The 15,691-nt window shown below is 51.2% G+C and overlaps 1 protein-coding gene across 3 annotated transcripts in view; it reads left to right on the top strand.

Annotated features, from left to right (window-relative positions):
• The window catches only part of SLC24A3 (solute carrier family 24 member 3), a 428,089-nt gene that overhangs the window by 182,737 nt on the left and 229,661 nt on the right, over positions 1-15,691 (top strand). The window lies entirely within an intron of this gene.

Here is a 15,691-nt window from a genome sequence, read left to right as displayed (position 1 = left end):
CAGGGCTGTGGTCCCGGGGACCCGGAGATGAAGCACCCTCGTCTTCCATCAGGACACGTGTCTGCATGTCCAGGGCAGTTTGTGTTTGACTAAAGCTGCGGCCCCGTGGGGTCCTGCACAACTTAAATAACAGTGGACCCTGCTGATCAGAAACCCTGCTCTCCACACACAGGATCCAGTCTACCTGCAGTAACTTGTCAGGAATCGGCCATTGCTGGGCCCTCGTTTGGGGTACCAGTTGGAAAATTCCTACCTGCACCAATTCAAAATTAAACCACTCCCTTTGGTGTTCGTTTCTTCCAGTGCAATCTTTCTAAAAGCTCTCTTGCCTCCTTACATCGTCGAGCACACGTTCCTTAGTCGTGTCTTCATAACGCGGCAGAATTAACAGAGGATCAGCCCGGCCTGGCCGTGATCACTGCAGGTTCTGTTTGCTCTCCTCCGGGTCGGCCGCCGGCTGCGCCCTCGGCCGCGAGCAGCCCTCTGCCCCCCGCACCACCTGGTCACTCTCCTTTCTGCTTGCTTGGACATGCGTGGACTCGGACACAGCTACCCGTCCTGCGTACGGTTAATACTGTGTGTTAAGGAGGAGTCGTGAGGCTCTGAGCAACTTTGCAAAAATAAGTGCCTGGCTGGGCTTCCTGGCCCCGCAGCAAGGGCTGAGGAGTTCTCGCCCAGAGCAAGGATGTGGAGGGAAGCGCATCTTTTGGACGGTGGACTTGTTCACCGGCCTCCACGTGTTCCTTTTCCTCAGAGTGATAAAACCTCCAGTGCAGCTGACCAAAAGAAGAAAAACTGTGGGTGTGAATGCTCCCCTTTGAGTGCGTGGGGATGGGACAGGCAGTCCTCAGTCTGTCTGGGAGGCAGGAGAGAAGAGGATGGCTTCTGAGTTCATATCTACCAAAGGAGCTGTTACCTGCCCTGCCCAGGTGCGGAGCCTGGAGAGGCTTTTTACCAGCAATGCAGTCTGCAAACCCCAAATATCCTTGTCTGCACTTTGGGGGTGTTTTACATGGTACGATAGACAAGTTATGGTTTACCAGTTGTGAGTTTTCTCAGCTCCACCAAGTGTGGGATGTTTTCTTTCCATCTTCAAGTTCTGCCTTCCCCTGCAGGCTTTCTTCTACCTCCCTCTACCCCCAAAGACTTTTAGAAGGAAATATAAAGCTGTTTTTAAAAAATCTGAACTAGTGTTCCCCCTGGAGGGCCGTAACCTCCAGCAGCCAGAGTTCCCCCTCTCCGAAGGTTGCCTGGAGCAGGGAGAGGGGTGCACTTCATGGACAAACAGCTGCGTTGCCACCCCCCACCCCCCTATTGTTCTCGCCTTTACCTCTGTGATCATCCAGAACAGGACCGCGGCGCTGCTGTGAGAGGCTGACCCATAGAAGGCTGCCGGCATCTGACCACTTTTACACAAAAATGCCTGTTTCCAGTGGCTTAAACTAGTGACTCCCAGGAAAAGAGAGTCACCCTGGTGGTGGGGGCTGTTCAGGCAGCGTTGTAGGTAACGCTGCACCCCCCGTTTTATGGTGAAAACCTGGGCAACAAGCCTCGGGAGCACCTTGTAGACACACGCCAAGGCGAGAAGTCCACACGGCCCCTCAGCTCCCGTCCCCCCGTTCAGGAGGTGCTGTTCCTTCTGAGTCTGGTTTGGTCCAGGACAGAAACCCACGGTTATGTGGAAAATCAGAAATTGGGACTTGAATCTACTGTGGCATGTTAACATGCTGCTGCCTTTACTTGACAGTGAGTTGAGGACTGTCCTCGCAGCACCGTGTCTGCTAAATAAACAATGCCCTGGGCGGCAGAGCGGGGGGACCGCGCGTCACCGAGGCTCGTGAAGACGCTGTCGCAGGAGCGCAGCCGTGCAGTCGCCCTGTCTTTATTTCCAGCTGACCTGTAAAAGGCGTCGCCAGCATTGCTGAGTACGAGCTCATGGCCTGATCTGAAGTTACGGGGAGACTCCTCACCATCAGCCTCTCATTTTTAGTCCAGGGCTGCAGCAGCGTGAAGAAGGAGCCTGGTCCTGGGATTACACGGACGGAGGGGCGAAGGCACCGTGGCTGGCGTGGGAAGGCGGTCCGCGGGGTGCCCTGGCATCTGAGGCCGAGGGAGGCGCTCTGCTGGGTCTCCATCGCCCCTCCCTACCCTACCCTGCCAGGCCCTTTGCTCTTAGCTTCAGTCAGGCTCTGGCTGGGGTCAAGCCCCTCCTCGGGTTGGGGTCCTGGAGCTCTCATCTCTCGAGCATGGGTTTTATAGAGACCTAGCAAACACCATCGGGGCTTTCTGGGCTCGCCAAAAGGAGGAAGGAGGATTAAAGTGGAGGAGACAGAACGTCTAAAGAAGGGCGGGCCTCCCTCGGCTCCCTGCTCAGGAGGTACCGTCTCCCAGCAGACCAGGGGGCCCGATGCCACAGGAAAGAAACTAGAGGAGGGAGGGAAACTGGGAGAGAGGGACGGACCAAGGGAGGGATGGAGGAAGAGGACACGGAGGGAAAGGAGGAGGGAAGGCAGGAGAGGGAGGGGGAGGCAAAGGCCATCTTCCCAGTTGATTTGTGTGGAAATTAAACACAGAACCTGGGCTGTAGGATTTCTGCAGCCTTCAGGGAGAGCGTTAATGGGGAAAGTAGTGCAGAAAAACACAGCTGATCCGTGTTAGGCAGCCCTGCTCCCTTGAGATGCCCCTGCTCCGGCCTCTGAACACACACACACACGTGCACATGTGCACAGACGTATACGCATACTCCCCTGCACACAGACACACACACACGCACAGGCACGCACATGCGTGCACACAGGCATGATCACGCCCTGCCCCATCCCTCCTGCTTTGAATCTCACCTCTGCCATTGTCTCTGACCCTGTTCCAGTGGTGGGGTCTCCTCAAGGTCCTCTGCCTGCCAGTCAGGGACCTCTCCTGGGGGCCAAGGAGCACAGCAGGCTGGGGTCAGGGTGGAGCAGCCTTTATACATCCATGAAGGCTTTAACCGGCTGGTTGGCCAGCACAAAGCGGGCATTGATGTGAGTCTGGCGAAGCCTTAGTTAGTTCACCTGGCTTCAGCCCTCATAGGACATCCCAAGGTCATCGCGGGAGCTTCTAAGAAGGGATGACATGTGCAGGGACTTTATTAGGGAAATGCCTGTAAGGAGGGCGAGGGCAGCGAGCTGGGGAGGCTGGGTTGTGAAGGGCCCCCACCAGAGTGAAGGAGGTCGGGGAGGAAAGTTGAGGAGGGGTGTCCTCCAGGACAACTGCAGCCTGGGGCAGGTTCCCTGGGGCCATAGGGTAATCACTGAGCCAAAGCCGCCCCCAAGGGCATCCCACGTCTCCCAGGGACAGGCTTGCCTTGGTATCCCTGCCGATGTGGCCATGGATCCTACCACCCCACGGTCCTCGGGCAGAGTGGGTCAGGAGCCACTGGCCGGTGTGCAGCCCCGGAGCAAACAGAAAGAAATCCACTGAAGCTGAGCCCTGAGGCAGAAGCAGTGACCCACTGCCTTTTGTACTGATTTGAAACAGAAAATCAACACCAATTCTCTCAAGAAAGAGGTTCACTTTAAAAAAAAAAAAAGAGCAATTTACTCAATCTCTTGCCAACAAGGTGTTTCTTGCATCTGCATTTAGGGGGTTCTCTGCACAGCCGACTGGGCGACAGGCAGGACCCCTGTTACCAGCTCTGACAAACGCCAGGGTTGTGAGCTGAGCTGGGGGGCGCTGGGCGTGGAGCTGAAGAGGGCTTTCTGGATGGTGAGGGGAGCTTTAAATGTGGCACAGGGTTATCGAATCATCTTGTTTTAGGGTCTTTAGAAATCAGGTTTGAATCCGGTTGGTTTCAGATCAGTTGACTCTGACTAAAGGGAGAGACTTTGCCATCCTAACTTCCCAAATTACCTAAATGCCCTCCGGGCGTTGGGCTGAGGTCAGCAAAAGGTATTGGTGGGGTGACAGGAGGTAGAGGGGGTCACATGGAGGCCATGGAAATGCTGGGAATGTCCACGTAAATGCAGCACTTAGCAAATGCCAACCCCCAAAACAGATAGCGCGGGAAAGTCGTAGTCACCCGACGTCATTTTACAAAATCAAACAGGTTTATGTGAATCTTAATGATCATCCTAACAACAGTGGGAAATTTCAGAGTTAAAAAAAAAAAAAAAAAGCACTCCATCAGTCACAGAAGACAGGATAATGCCTGAATATTTTCAGTCTTCGGTTGCTCTGTTCCTGGGACCACCTTTGAGTTAGTCCATCCGGCTTTCCCTAATGCCCACAATAATTCAGGTTGAGACGGATGACCCCCTGGAGAATTCTGAGCTTGAGTTGGATTCCACCAGTCCACACACATGTCAAGCCCTGAGACATGCGTAAGTGGAGGGGAAAGCAGCAAAAGTGAATGAAGGTCTCGGGTCAGGAACGGGGTCTCCTGGGTAAAGAGCGTGTAATGTCAGCGCCGCAGAGACCCGCTCAGCTGCGCTGCCTCTGCTAATCGTGGGGATGATTCGCCAGCTCTTAGCAGCCAGATGCATTATTTAGCGCATGTTCACCCAAGCATCTTGCAACACTGATTTAGTGCGAGGAGTATAAATCCCTGCGAATGGTTCGAGCTTTCGATGAACTTTCTTTGAAGGGTGGTGGCTGTAATCCTCTATGTCTTAAGTAACTTCGGAGTATAGTTCGTTCTTCTGGTTCTTCCGATTAAGATGTAGATGTTTTATCCAACGCAAGTAGCAGTCTTGGGACTCCACTCAAGGTTTAATGGAATATGGGCTTCCTCCCCCGTGTGTCATCTGGAGAGATTTTAAGTTCTGTGGGGGGCATTAGGGCCCCAAATTTTATTACTGATTGATGATACTTGACCAAATCCTTATATGGAAAACATTTATACACAGACTTGGGGAGTTGAAACTGGGCCAAATCCCAGAGAGCTCTTACACAGACTAATGAGGGTACAGAATCCTCAGAAGTCATGCTTCTGTGGTGGTTTTAATGAATGTCCCACAGGGGAAAATGCACCAAGGCTTTTCCTTGGAAATCAGGCAGCAACTCAAGGTAGGTCACTTTAGGTAACTTTTCTCCAATATGCAGAGTTTTAAACTTGTATCTGCGTGTCTTTGATTCCTTTGATTCTTTCTTCAATCACAACCATTGGTTTTCCTCTTTGAAAAGCAAGATGAAGACGAAGCTGCTCGTACCTTTCAGCTGCTTTGTGGGAGGTGGGCTTGGAGTTTAGGGAGAGTGGCTCAGTGGAGACTTCCGTCTTGTTGTAAAATACAGGGTGTGAACAGAAAGTCTGAGGTCTGATAAAACCAACAGAGCGGGAGACTACTGTCTTTAAAAACACAGTTTGTTCCTCATGGGTCCTCAGTACCAGGGTGGGTCAGGAGTCAGAGGGTAAGGGAGGGTCTTTGGACAAAGCCTTTATGATGGTCCCACGGGACGGAACAGAAGAGACAGTGAGCAGGTTCAGGATTGGCCCGTTTGGTTAGTTTCAGCAGGCTCTGGGGTGTGGGATCTGTGCCTGGTTGTCTGGTGCCTGGCCCTGGGTTCCAGATTAGGGCTGGCGGATAGTGGCCGAGAGGGTGAGAGCCCGATAAAAGAGGGGTTCGGGGGACGGTCTCTGCTGATCAGTTTGCATTTGAAAAGCGCACCCATTACTCACTAGTTATTACTCCTGTGTTTACTCCAGATATTGACGGACCTGGAGAGAGACGCTCCCTCCTGGGCCAGCAGGACCCCAGATGTCAGAGCGTTAGAATTCAGAAAATAAAAGACCTGACGTAGGCACATCTCCGAGCAGAAATCCAGTGCTTTATCAAGCAGGACGAGGAAGGATTTAAAGCCACGTTTGTGCCCATAGAAGCCCCCCATTACAAGGGAAATCACCATGGGTGTTAAAACCAAGAAGCCACAGAACTTGATTCTCCCACGGAAGTCGGCAAGCCTGGCGGTCACCAGCCCCCACTGGTCACTCGGCCGAGAGGCTCTGGCTGGCTCTGTAGAGAGATGCGGGCAGCTCAGCAGGCTGGGGGAGAGAAGGGGCGCTGGTGCACGGGGTGCAGGAGAACAGATTCAAAAACACTTTCCAGGTGGCCTCAGCCCAAGAAAGTTTATGCTGCAGGAGTAACATTTCAATGGCGGGATGAGATGGAGAGTGTTGTAGATCTCCAGCCTGTGCGGTTAACGCTGGGGGTGAATGACCTTTCTCGGGAGGACTTGCCATTTACTGAGGAAGAGGGGCAGGCGGCTGTCCATGGTCCTGCCACGTAGCTCCGTGCCCACCGTGCTCCCTCTCCCTGCACGCCTCTGACCGGGCCGCACAGCCGCCTCTTGGTGGCAATTTGTTCTTGGCTAATTACGGGGTGAAGGAATTTTACAGCTGGGAACTCACCTTTTTCCTCTGTCCTTAGAAAAAAAGTGGAGCTCATCTCATGCCTAATTAGAGAGTTGTGTATGCAGGGACCTGAAAACACTGCACACCTGAAGGGAAGGAACCCCTCCCATCTTGCCGACAGCGTACGGGGATCCCGTTTCTTGTTCTGGAAGCTGCAGTTGGTGCCCGTCCAATGTGTGGCGGTCAGTAGGCGCTCATCAGTACTGGGGGAATGGTGTCCCTGGGGGAGTGACGGTTTTCTGGGGAGATCAGAAGCAGATGGGCCGTGCCAGTGGGGGAGAGAGAGGGGAGGAGATAGACAGAAGGAAGGACTCAGAAGGAAGAAGAAAGAGCAGGAAGGATCAGGGCCGATGGTGCCCTGTGAGCCCCAGGAGGTGGTGGGTGGGGAAGGCCCTGGGCCCCCCTTTCCTGAGGGCTGAGGGTTCATCTCAGCATGTTTCTCAGACTGTCCGAGATGGTGATGGACAGCAGGTACCTGGGTCGTCGCTGCGGGACCTGGCTCTGCGTTCTCTGTAGCAAACTGATGTGAAGGGAGATGGTTCTCAAAGGGCTGACTGGCACAGGTGAGCCCTTGTGCTTTGTGTGGTGTGTCCACTTCCCCATCTCCTCCTCCTCTGCCTGCCTTCCGCTCAGTTTAGGCCCAGCCATTGACTGTGCCTGCCTCTCACAGCATGATTCTGGAAAATTCCCCACTATCTTTCACTGCATGATGGTGAAGGCTCATTAAGGAGGCCAGGCTCTGGCCTCAGGGACCCAAACACTCTCCTCACTTCCAGGTCAAACCCAGTGGCCCTGTGTTTTCCAATCATGAAATGCTCATTAGAAAAGGAAGTGGGTTGAGCTTGGCCGGTCCCCAGCGTCCAGGCATCAGACACTCAGCTGTGACAGGAAAGTGCTGACCTGTGAGCATTTAAAGGCGTCTGACAGAGGCGGAATGAAGTGGCTTCTCACCACTTTCGGGAGGCTAAATTGAACCTTGAAAGGGAGGCCTTCATTTCAGGGAGGCCTGGTTTGTACAGTGACTGTTTCTGAGAGATACAGAAAGATGGTCCGGGAGACCTTTAATGTTGGTGCCTCTTGGCCCATTGTCTGGAGGGTGGCAGGTGGTATAGACAGCAGTCGGTCCCCTGGCCTCTGCACCCCACAGAGTGATTTGCAGCCCTCAGCTGTGGTCACCAAAGCCCTTTGATCACGCCCAGAGCACAGCCAGGATGAAGCCGTCCATTGGTTGTGGCTTTCTGGAATTCTAAGCAGCTTCCTTGAAAATAAGGCTTCTTGCCTCTTAGTTGGACCCCCTCCCCACTGTACAGACATTCCCTCTGCTGCTGCTTGCGTCTCCGCCACGGCGCCAGCAGGCCTGGGGCCCCTTAGCACATGTGGCTTCTGTCGTGTCTGTGACCCTGTTGTTGCATTGATGTCACTGGGTAGCTGTCCCAGGTCTGAAGGTCGTGTTCCTCATCCCAAGCAATGTTCTTGTACTTTTTGCAGAAACATGGTACCAACTCTTTATCTTTGTATTTTTCCTTGGTTTTATTTACATTTTCCTCCCATGGAAAACAAACACGTGAACAAAGTCATGGATTGGAAGAACAGCGTGGCCTTCTCCAAACCTGGTAGATTTGGCTGGATTTCTCTGACTCAGAGATGACCTTGTGAATCATCTTTGAACACCTGGTATCTCGTGTCGTTTTTGTAACTTGGTACACATTTTATGGGCATCTGTAAGGGGCTCCTTAGGACCCCACAAAAATATGGCCACTAGTAATTGCCTGAATTCACCAGAACCAAACCCAAACTGGTTTCCTCCTAAGGACATCCAGGTCTTTTGCATTCATCTCTTTCATTTGTTCGTAAGTGATGTCTACATAGAGTCAGGACAGCTGGTGGACTTGACCTGTCCAGTGGGCACATTCACTGGCCTCTTCATGAATAAGGTGGTAGTAAGCAGATTGCTGCACTGGTCAGAACGTCCGAGTTGGCAAAGGACACAGTCTTTCCCTGTAGACTCCTGGAGGCATCAGAAAGGGAGAGAGAAGGTGACACACCAGTGGTTCTTTGTTTAGACAGCTTTGGGTGGTGGGGGGAGGTGGGGTGACGTCGGTGGCTGGGTTTCTGATTGGAAGTAGAAATTTTACTCTGACATAAGAGGAAGTACATGTTCCTTTAGATTTATTATGTTTCCCTCTTTCAACTGTGCGGAAAAGGGTCAGACCTAACCCTGACAGTTTTCTTTGCTGAAGTACGTTGTTCTGAGAATCCTCGGGCATTGGAATCAAACATCACTCTAGAATTCATATTTTCTCCCTATCTGGGTAAATTTAACTTATTTCAAAGCTCCGAGGTACCAGATGTGACTTTAAGAGCAAAACCTACCCCGTGCTGTCCCTTGATGGTCCTAGTCCCTTCTGATCACCCATCCTCCCACCGTCCCTGCCGAACGCCTGTCTGTCAGTTTGGTGCTGAGTGGCCCTGAGAGATGAAGGCCTTTGTCTGTCGTCTAGGAAGGAGCTGGTGATGCAGTGGGTGGGGGAGAGAAAAGGGGATACGTGTCCAGAGAGCTGTTCCGTCTGGTTGTGGTAAGTGCCTTCCACGTCGCGTGCTGCAGAGCTGTGGCAAATTGGTGCCCCACCACCACCATGGTGTCCCCTAGCGAGAGGCAAACTGTGCTTGGCTGCACTCACTTGGCTTCCAAACCATGAGGTCAGACAGAGATGGTGGCCACGACCACCATCCCATACTATAACCAGAAGAGATTTATTTACTTGGAAACATCTAGAAATGGTTCCTGGAGGGGAGGCTGGCTGAGTTACTCTTTATAGGATGAGTGCAATTCAGCAAGTCCAGGTTCAAGAGACCACGTCAGAAGGGAGGACTGAGGCCATGGTGATGGTGTCGGGGAAGGAGGAGGAAGGGAAGGTGACATCTGAGGCTCAGGGAGGGCGCCAGGGCGGGCCCAGCACGGGGGCAGCGGCAGGTGGGCTGTGGTCGGCCTGGACTCAGGCAGGACGTACTCCGACGAGGCCGCCGGGCCATGTCGGGTGGGCGCGGCAGAAGCAAAGCTCTCTGCATGGGAAGCAGGCAGATTCGGAGACCCTCGTCCCTGGGATTTCACATTGCACAGCGCAGGTTCCAGACAAGAGTGGGAATGAGGCCGGGCCAGGTCTCACTGGTGCCTCGCCGGGCTCGGGACAGCTGCCCTCCTCCCGGGCTGTCCTTTCCTCACACCTGGGAGCCCGTTCCTAACCCCAGCTCTGACGCGGACAAACTCTGCGGCCTTGACTAAGTTATCTTATCTTCCTGAGCCTCTGGCTCATCCCCACCTGGGGGCCAGAAGTAGTGGCAGCCGGTACCTCATTGCCAAGTGCAGGACCCGCACAGCCCGCTCTGGACACACTGCCCTGGTCTCCAGGAGGGGCCTCTGTGCGTGAGAGCTGAGGAGCGAAGGTCGGGTAGGGCTCAGGTAGGGTGGACTCGCTGCTCTCACAGCCCCTTCTCTTCCGACCAGATCATACTGCTTGGAGCCCCAGGAGAGAGAAATGCATTTACAAACTGAAAATAATACGGATGTGTGCATGTATAGGTTTGATGTTTATTTAAGCTACCTTAAGCTGACAGACGACATTTTAGAGCGGCTTTAGGTTTGCAGAGAACGAGTGAGAAGTGCCCGTATAGTCCGCCTCCACCTCCCGTTTCCCGTTATTAACACCTCGCGTTGGTGGGTGCATTTGTCACAGCTGACGAACAAACAGTGATACGTTATCATTAAGCAAACTTCATAGTCTACGTTAGTGGCCACTCTCGTGTGGTCCAGTTCTATGGGACCTGCCAGATGTGTTCATGTGTCCATCACTACAGGTCCTACAGAAAATCCTCTGAGCTCTGCCTGTTTTCCCTCCCTCCCCCAACACCTGGAAACCACTGATCTTTTTACTGGCCCCCTAGTTTTACCTCTTCCAGAATGTCATACAGTTGGCTTCATGCAGTCTTCTCAGACTGGCTTCTTTCACTCAGTGATATGCATTAAGTTTCCTCTATGTCTTTTCATGGCTTGGTGGCTTATTTCACTGTCGGATGGACCACAGGTTGTTTATCCACTCATCTATTAGAAGACATCTTGGTTGCTTCCAAGTTTTGGCATTAAGGATAAAAGCTGCTGTAAATATTCGTGTACAGGTATTTGTGTGGATCTAAGCTTTCAGCTCACTTAGGTAGATACCACAGAGTGAAACTGCTGGATCGTGTGGGAAAAAAGGATGTTCAGTTTTGTAAGAAACCACCCAGCTGCCTTCCCGATTAACTGTTCCGTTTTGCGTTCCTGCAGCAGTGAATGCGAGTTCCTGTTGCTCCACATCCTCACCAGCATTTGGTGTTGTCAGTGTTTTGGATTCGAGCCATTCTAGTAAATGTGGAGTGGTATCCTGTTGTTTTAATTTTCAGTTCCTAATGACTTATGATGTCGAGCATCTTTTCATATGCTTGTATGCCATTTGTATGTCTTCTTTGATGAGGTGTCTATTCAGGACTTTGGCCCAGTTTTTAATGGGGTTGTTCGTTTTCTTATTGTTATGCTTTAAGAGTTCTTTATATATTTGGCATTCATAGTCCTTTATCAGATGTGTCTTTTGCAAATGTTTTCTCCCAGTCTGTGGCTGTCTTCTCATTCTCTTGATGGTGTCTTTTGCTAGGCAGAAGTTTTAATTTTAATGAAGTCTAGCTTATCAATTACTTCTTTCATAGGTCATGCCTCTGGTGTTGTATCTAAAAAGTCACCACCGAACCCACGATCACCTAGATTTTCTCATATGTTATGTTATCTTCTAGAGATGTCCTAGTTTTGCATGTTACCTATTATCCATTTAGAGTTAATTTTGGGGGAAGTCATAATGTCAGTGCCTATATTTATTTTTTTGTGGGATGTCTAATCCCAACACCATTTGTTGAAAAGATTATCTTTCCTCCATGTGTTGCTTTTGTTTACCTTGTCAAAGATCAGTTAACTACTTATTTATGTGGGTCTGTTTCTGAGTTCTCTGTTCTGTTGCATTTACCTATGTGTTTGTTTTCCCATTGATCACACTTCCTTGATAACTGTAGCTTTATAGTCAGTGTTGAAGTCAGGTAGTATATCAGTTCTCTTCTTTCTTCTTTTGTGTCGGCTTTTCTGTGTCTTTTGCTTCTCCATGTAAACTTTGAAATCAGCTTGTTGATATCCACAAGATTATTTTGTGGGATTTTTTTTTTTTTATTGGGATAGCATTGAATATATAGATCAAGTTAGGAAGAACTAACATCTTAACAATAGTGAGTCTGTCTTCCTATCCATGGACATGGGCTATCTTTCCACTTACTTAGCTTGGATTTCTTTCATCAGAGTTTTCTAGTTTTCCTCATATAGATACATATTTGCACATATTTTATTAGATTTATACTTCTGTATTTCTCTTTTCTTTTTGATGCTGAATGGTACTGCATTTTCAGTTTCAAATTTCAATTGTTCATTGCTGGTATATAGAAGAACAATTGATTTTTGTATATTAACCTTGTATCCTGCGACCTCACTATATAGGCAATCCTTGGGTATATTGTGGCTTCAGTTCCAGACTACCATAGTAAAGCAAATTTTGAAAAAAAAAAAAAAAAAAAAGAAAGTCATATGAATTTTTTTGGCTTCCCAGTACATATAAAAGTTATGTTTACAATATATTATAGTCTTTTAAATGTGCAATAGCATTCTGTTTTTAAAAAAATGTACACACCTTAATTTTAAAAAATAATGCCATTAGGAAAATGGTGTTGATAGACTTGCTTGATGCAGGGTTGCCACAAAAACCTTCAATTTGAAAAAAAATTCAGTATCAACAAAGCTCAATAAAACAAAGTATGATAAAATGAGGTATGCCTGTAATCACTTCTTAGTTCCTGGAATTTTCTGTTGGTTCTTTGGGATTTTCTACATAGGTAATTATCTAATCTGTGGGGAAAAACTAGAGTTTTATTTCTTCCTTCCCAATATGTATGCCTTTTATTTATTTTTCTTGTCTTGTTGCATCAGCTTGGACTTTCAGCATGATGTTGAATAGGAATGGTAAGAGGGGAAATCCTTGCCTTGTTCCTGATCTTAAGAAGGAAAGCATCTGGTTACTCATCATTACTTTTATCGTTAAGTCCTTCCTGTGACATGAGTTGTAAATGCTCCACTCATATTCCCTTGGCTCTCACTCCTCCTTGTCTCAGGGCTTTCTCTGGCTACGGATCCCAGGGTCAAGGATTCAAGGGCAAGTCATTTGCTTGGCAGTGCAGTTCAATGAGTAGGAAACTGTGGGTTATAATCTCCCTGACGACGCATCCATCTTGGTGGTCTTCCCTTCCTCATCTCACTTTCCCACTCCCTGAGCTGCACGGCCAAACAGATGTCTTGTTCCTGAATCCTGTGGGCGACTGGCTGCAGCTCAGCCCTTGTCGGGACGTGGAGGCAGTGGAGAGCCCACCCAGGGTGTTCACCCGCAGCTCCTGTCGGCTGTTGGCTGGGAGGGGCTCCAAGGGACCCGGAGCCCTTGGGCTGTCTGGCCGAGGACAGTGTTGGCTCTGACCAGAAGGAGCCCTCGAGCAGAGAGGTGCAGGTGTCAGCAGGCGAAGTTGGGAGGTGTGGGCTGCGTTGGGCAAGGTGAGGGGATGTGGGCAGCCCACCAACAGCACCTGCTAAAACCTCACAAAAAAACTCCTTTTCTAAGGCTTAGCTTATTTAATAAGTGTGTAAAAGGGGAGAAAAAGAGCACAGGCTGTGTGCCAGGTCCTGGGGTCTTGTTCTGTCCTTGTGGGACCCCCTCAGGAAGCTGCAGTGACCTTTATCCCCATTGTCCAGACGTGGAAGGTAAGGCTGACTCACCAGTCTAGGACTCCAAACTGCTTCTCAGAGAGTGGCCCCAGTGACCCTTGAGAACATTCGGGAAGGAAAAGGCAGTGGTGGCAAAGAAAGCTTATTCCGAGCCAACTGTGGGAGGGCAGCTACTGTGAGTGCTGAGAGCCTTTTAATTAAACACTGGAAAGCACAGGAGAGCAAAAGTAAGCTGCTTCGACGGGAAAGCTAACATTTACAGATTTTTTTTTAAGTGTAAAAGTCTGGAAATCCAGGTCTCTCATTAGGTGTAGTGTGACTACTGAGTTTCCGTTTCCTAGCAATAAGGACAAAGATGTTAATTCTCGGTCCACGGTTTGCCTTTAGGCGGGTCTTGGACTTGGTCACTGGAAGAAGCCTGTTGTCAAGGGACATGTCCTCGGCGTGTGATTGGAGCACGTGTCTCAGAGAAGTGCTCTGGGAAGGAGGGATTTACTCTCATTCTCTGCATTCAGGTGACTTGGATGAGCCCTTTGAGCAGCGAATGTCAGAAAGGGAGAATGCCCTTCATGTGACCTTGACTCGTCCTACCAGAATGTCTCCCTTGAGGAGTGGGGGTGGGCGGAGCTTGTGGGCTACAAACAAAGAGACCTCAGCTTTGCCACTAAGTGGCCGCTGGGCTTTGGACAGATCCTTGGAAGTCTCTGGATTTAGTGATTCTTCTGTCCAGTCCTGTTGAGCTCTGTTACCTGCACGTGGCAGGCGGCAGACACGTGAACGACGGAGCCTGTGTCAGAGGCCCACACGGGAGTCCGCAGTGCCCAGGGTCTGCCGCCCACCTGCCATCAGCTCATGCCACCTTTGTCACTCAGTGGCTCGCCCAGGCCAGGCCTGGCGGTTTACTGCAGGGCTCTGTTGTCCGGCATCTCCCCTGTGACTTGGATGAAGGCACTAAAAGCATGCACACCCACCTTATGGAGCCCCGAAAGCTGGCAAGATGAGCAAAAAGTACCTTGTTGAATTATTTAAGGTAGCTCTAGCTGCTGACATAGGAAAGGCCCTGAGTTTCAGTGGCTTGACACCAAAGAAGGTTAATTCTCACACTCACAAGGTCCGATGCAGTACTCAGCAGGCACCGTTCCATGCAGTGATTCAGGACCCAGGAGCCACTGCCTTCAGCTCCCCCTGCCCTAGCTGGTTCTGAGTGCTGGGTGGCGGGGGTGGTGGGAGCAGCAGCGGCCACGCCTCCTTCCACAGTGCAGGATCCAGGGTCACCACCAGTCCTGCCCGCGCCGGGATGGCTGGATCTGGGCCCCAGGCCCTCGGCCCCAGCTCAGAGCCGGCACAACTGCCAGATGCGGTGCTCTGAGCTATTTTCGCGTCACTGATGACAGTGTCAGTGCTGGTGCTGCCGTGCACGGTGCTTCTTATGCACGAGTCACAGGTGCTCACTTTGCATAATCTTTTAATCTCAGTAATAAGTGTAAAACAGCCTATAATCCACATTTCCCACCTGTGAAAACGGCACCTCGGGTTTTAAAGAAGGTACGTGGCTGACCCTCAGTGCAGACCTAGTCCTGTCTTACTTCAGTGCCACGTGTCACCACCCGGCTGGCCCACGACTTCTCTGAGCCCTGAAATCGTGGCATCAGACAGGTGGTTATTTGTCCTTTCTTCTCAGAGGAAGCCTGTCTTGGTTCCCCACGTCACCACTGTACCCCGGTGTTTGTGCCAGAGGCCCCCACGGTCCTGGTCAGGGGCATGAGAGGTGGGATGCAAACCTCCTTTGGGTCAGATCTGGGCCCCACATCTGATAACTTCTCATCCCGAAGCCTGTGTGCAGCGTGGGTGACATGTGAACCAAGGTCACAGGACGGCATCCAGGATTCAGGGACATAAACCCTGCAGAGCAGGCTAGCAGGGTCCTGGCACCTGGTAAATGCTGTGTGGATCCGTGGTATTGGAGGAAGGGCAGAGGCCTGCAGCTCATTTCGCCTTTTCCCGTCTTAAATGTGGGGAGGGGACCTCACATCCTGGACAGGTACTGACTGGGGGCAGTCCCTCGGCAGCCCCTGTGCACACAGCCCTGGGACTGGGTACGTTCACATTCAGGAACCATGCCCGTAGGTCTGGTTCAGAACCCCCTGAAACAGCCTAGGTATGAACTTTGAGTGGTTTGTTAGCGGACCAAGGGCAGGAAACAGAAGTGAGGGGCGGGAGTGCCAGGTGGGGCAGAGGACGCACAGGTCGGGGCAGAGGAGGTTTTGTGGAGAGGGGACTGGGTGGAACCCTCCTGGAAGTCGCCTCTTGCAGAGATGGCTGTGGGGTGATTCCTCCACCAGCCCTGCCCCAGGGCTTCCCAGGCAGCCTCGCTGGGCTTTGGGGGAGCCCTACGCAGAGCACTCAGAGCCATTGCTGGTGCCAGAGTGGGACTCTGCCTGGAGACACAGGCCCAAGGTACATTGGCCTCC

Source organism: Camelus ferus, chromosome 19 (genome assembly GCF_009834535.1).
Source record: "Camelus ferus isolate YT-003-E chromosome 19, BCGSAC_Cfer_1.0, whole genome shotgun sequence".
Lineage (NCBI taxonomy): Eukaryota > Metazoa > Chordata > Mammalia > Artiodactyla > Camelidae > Camelus > Camelus ferus.
Note: the sequence above shows the minus strand (reverse complement) of the source record. Positions and strands in the feature narration are given on the sequence as shown.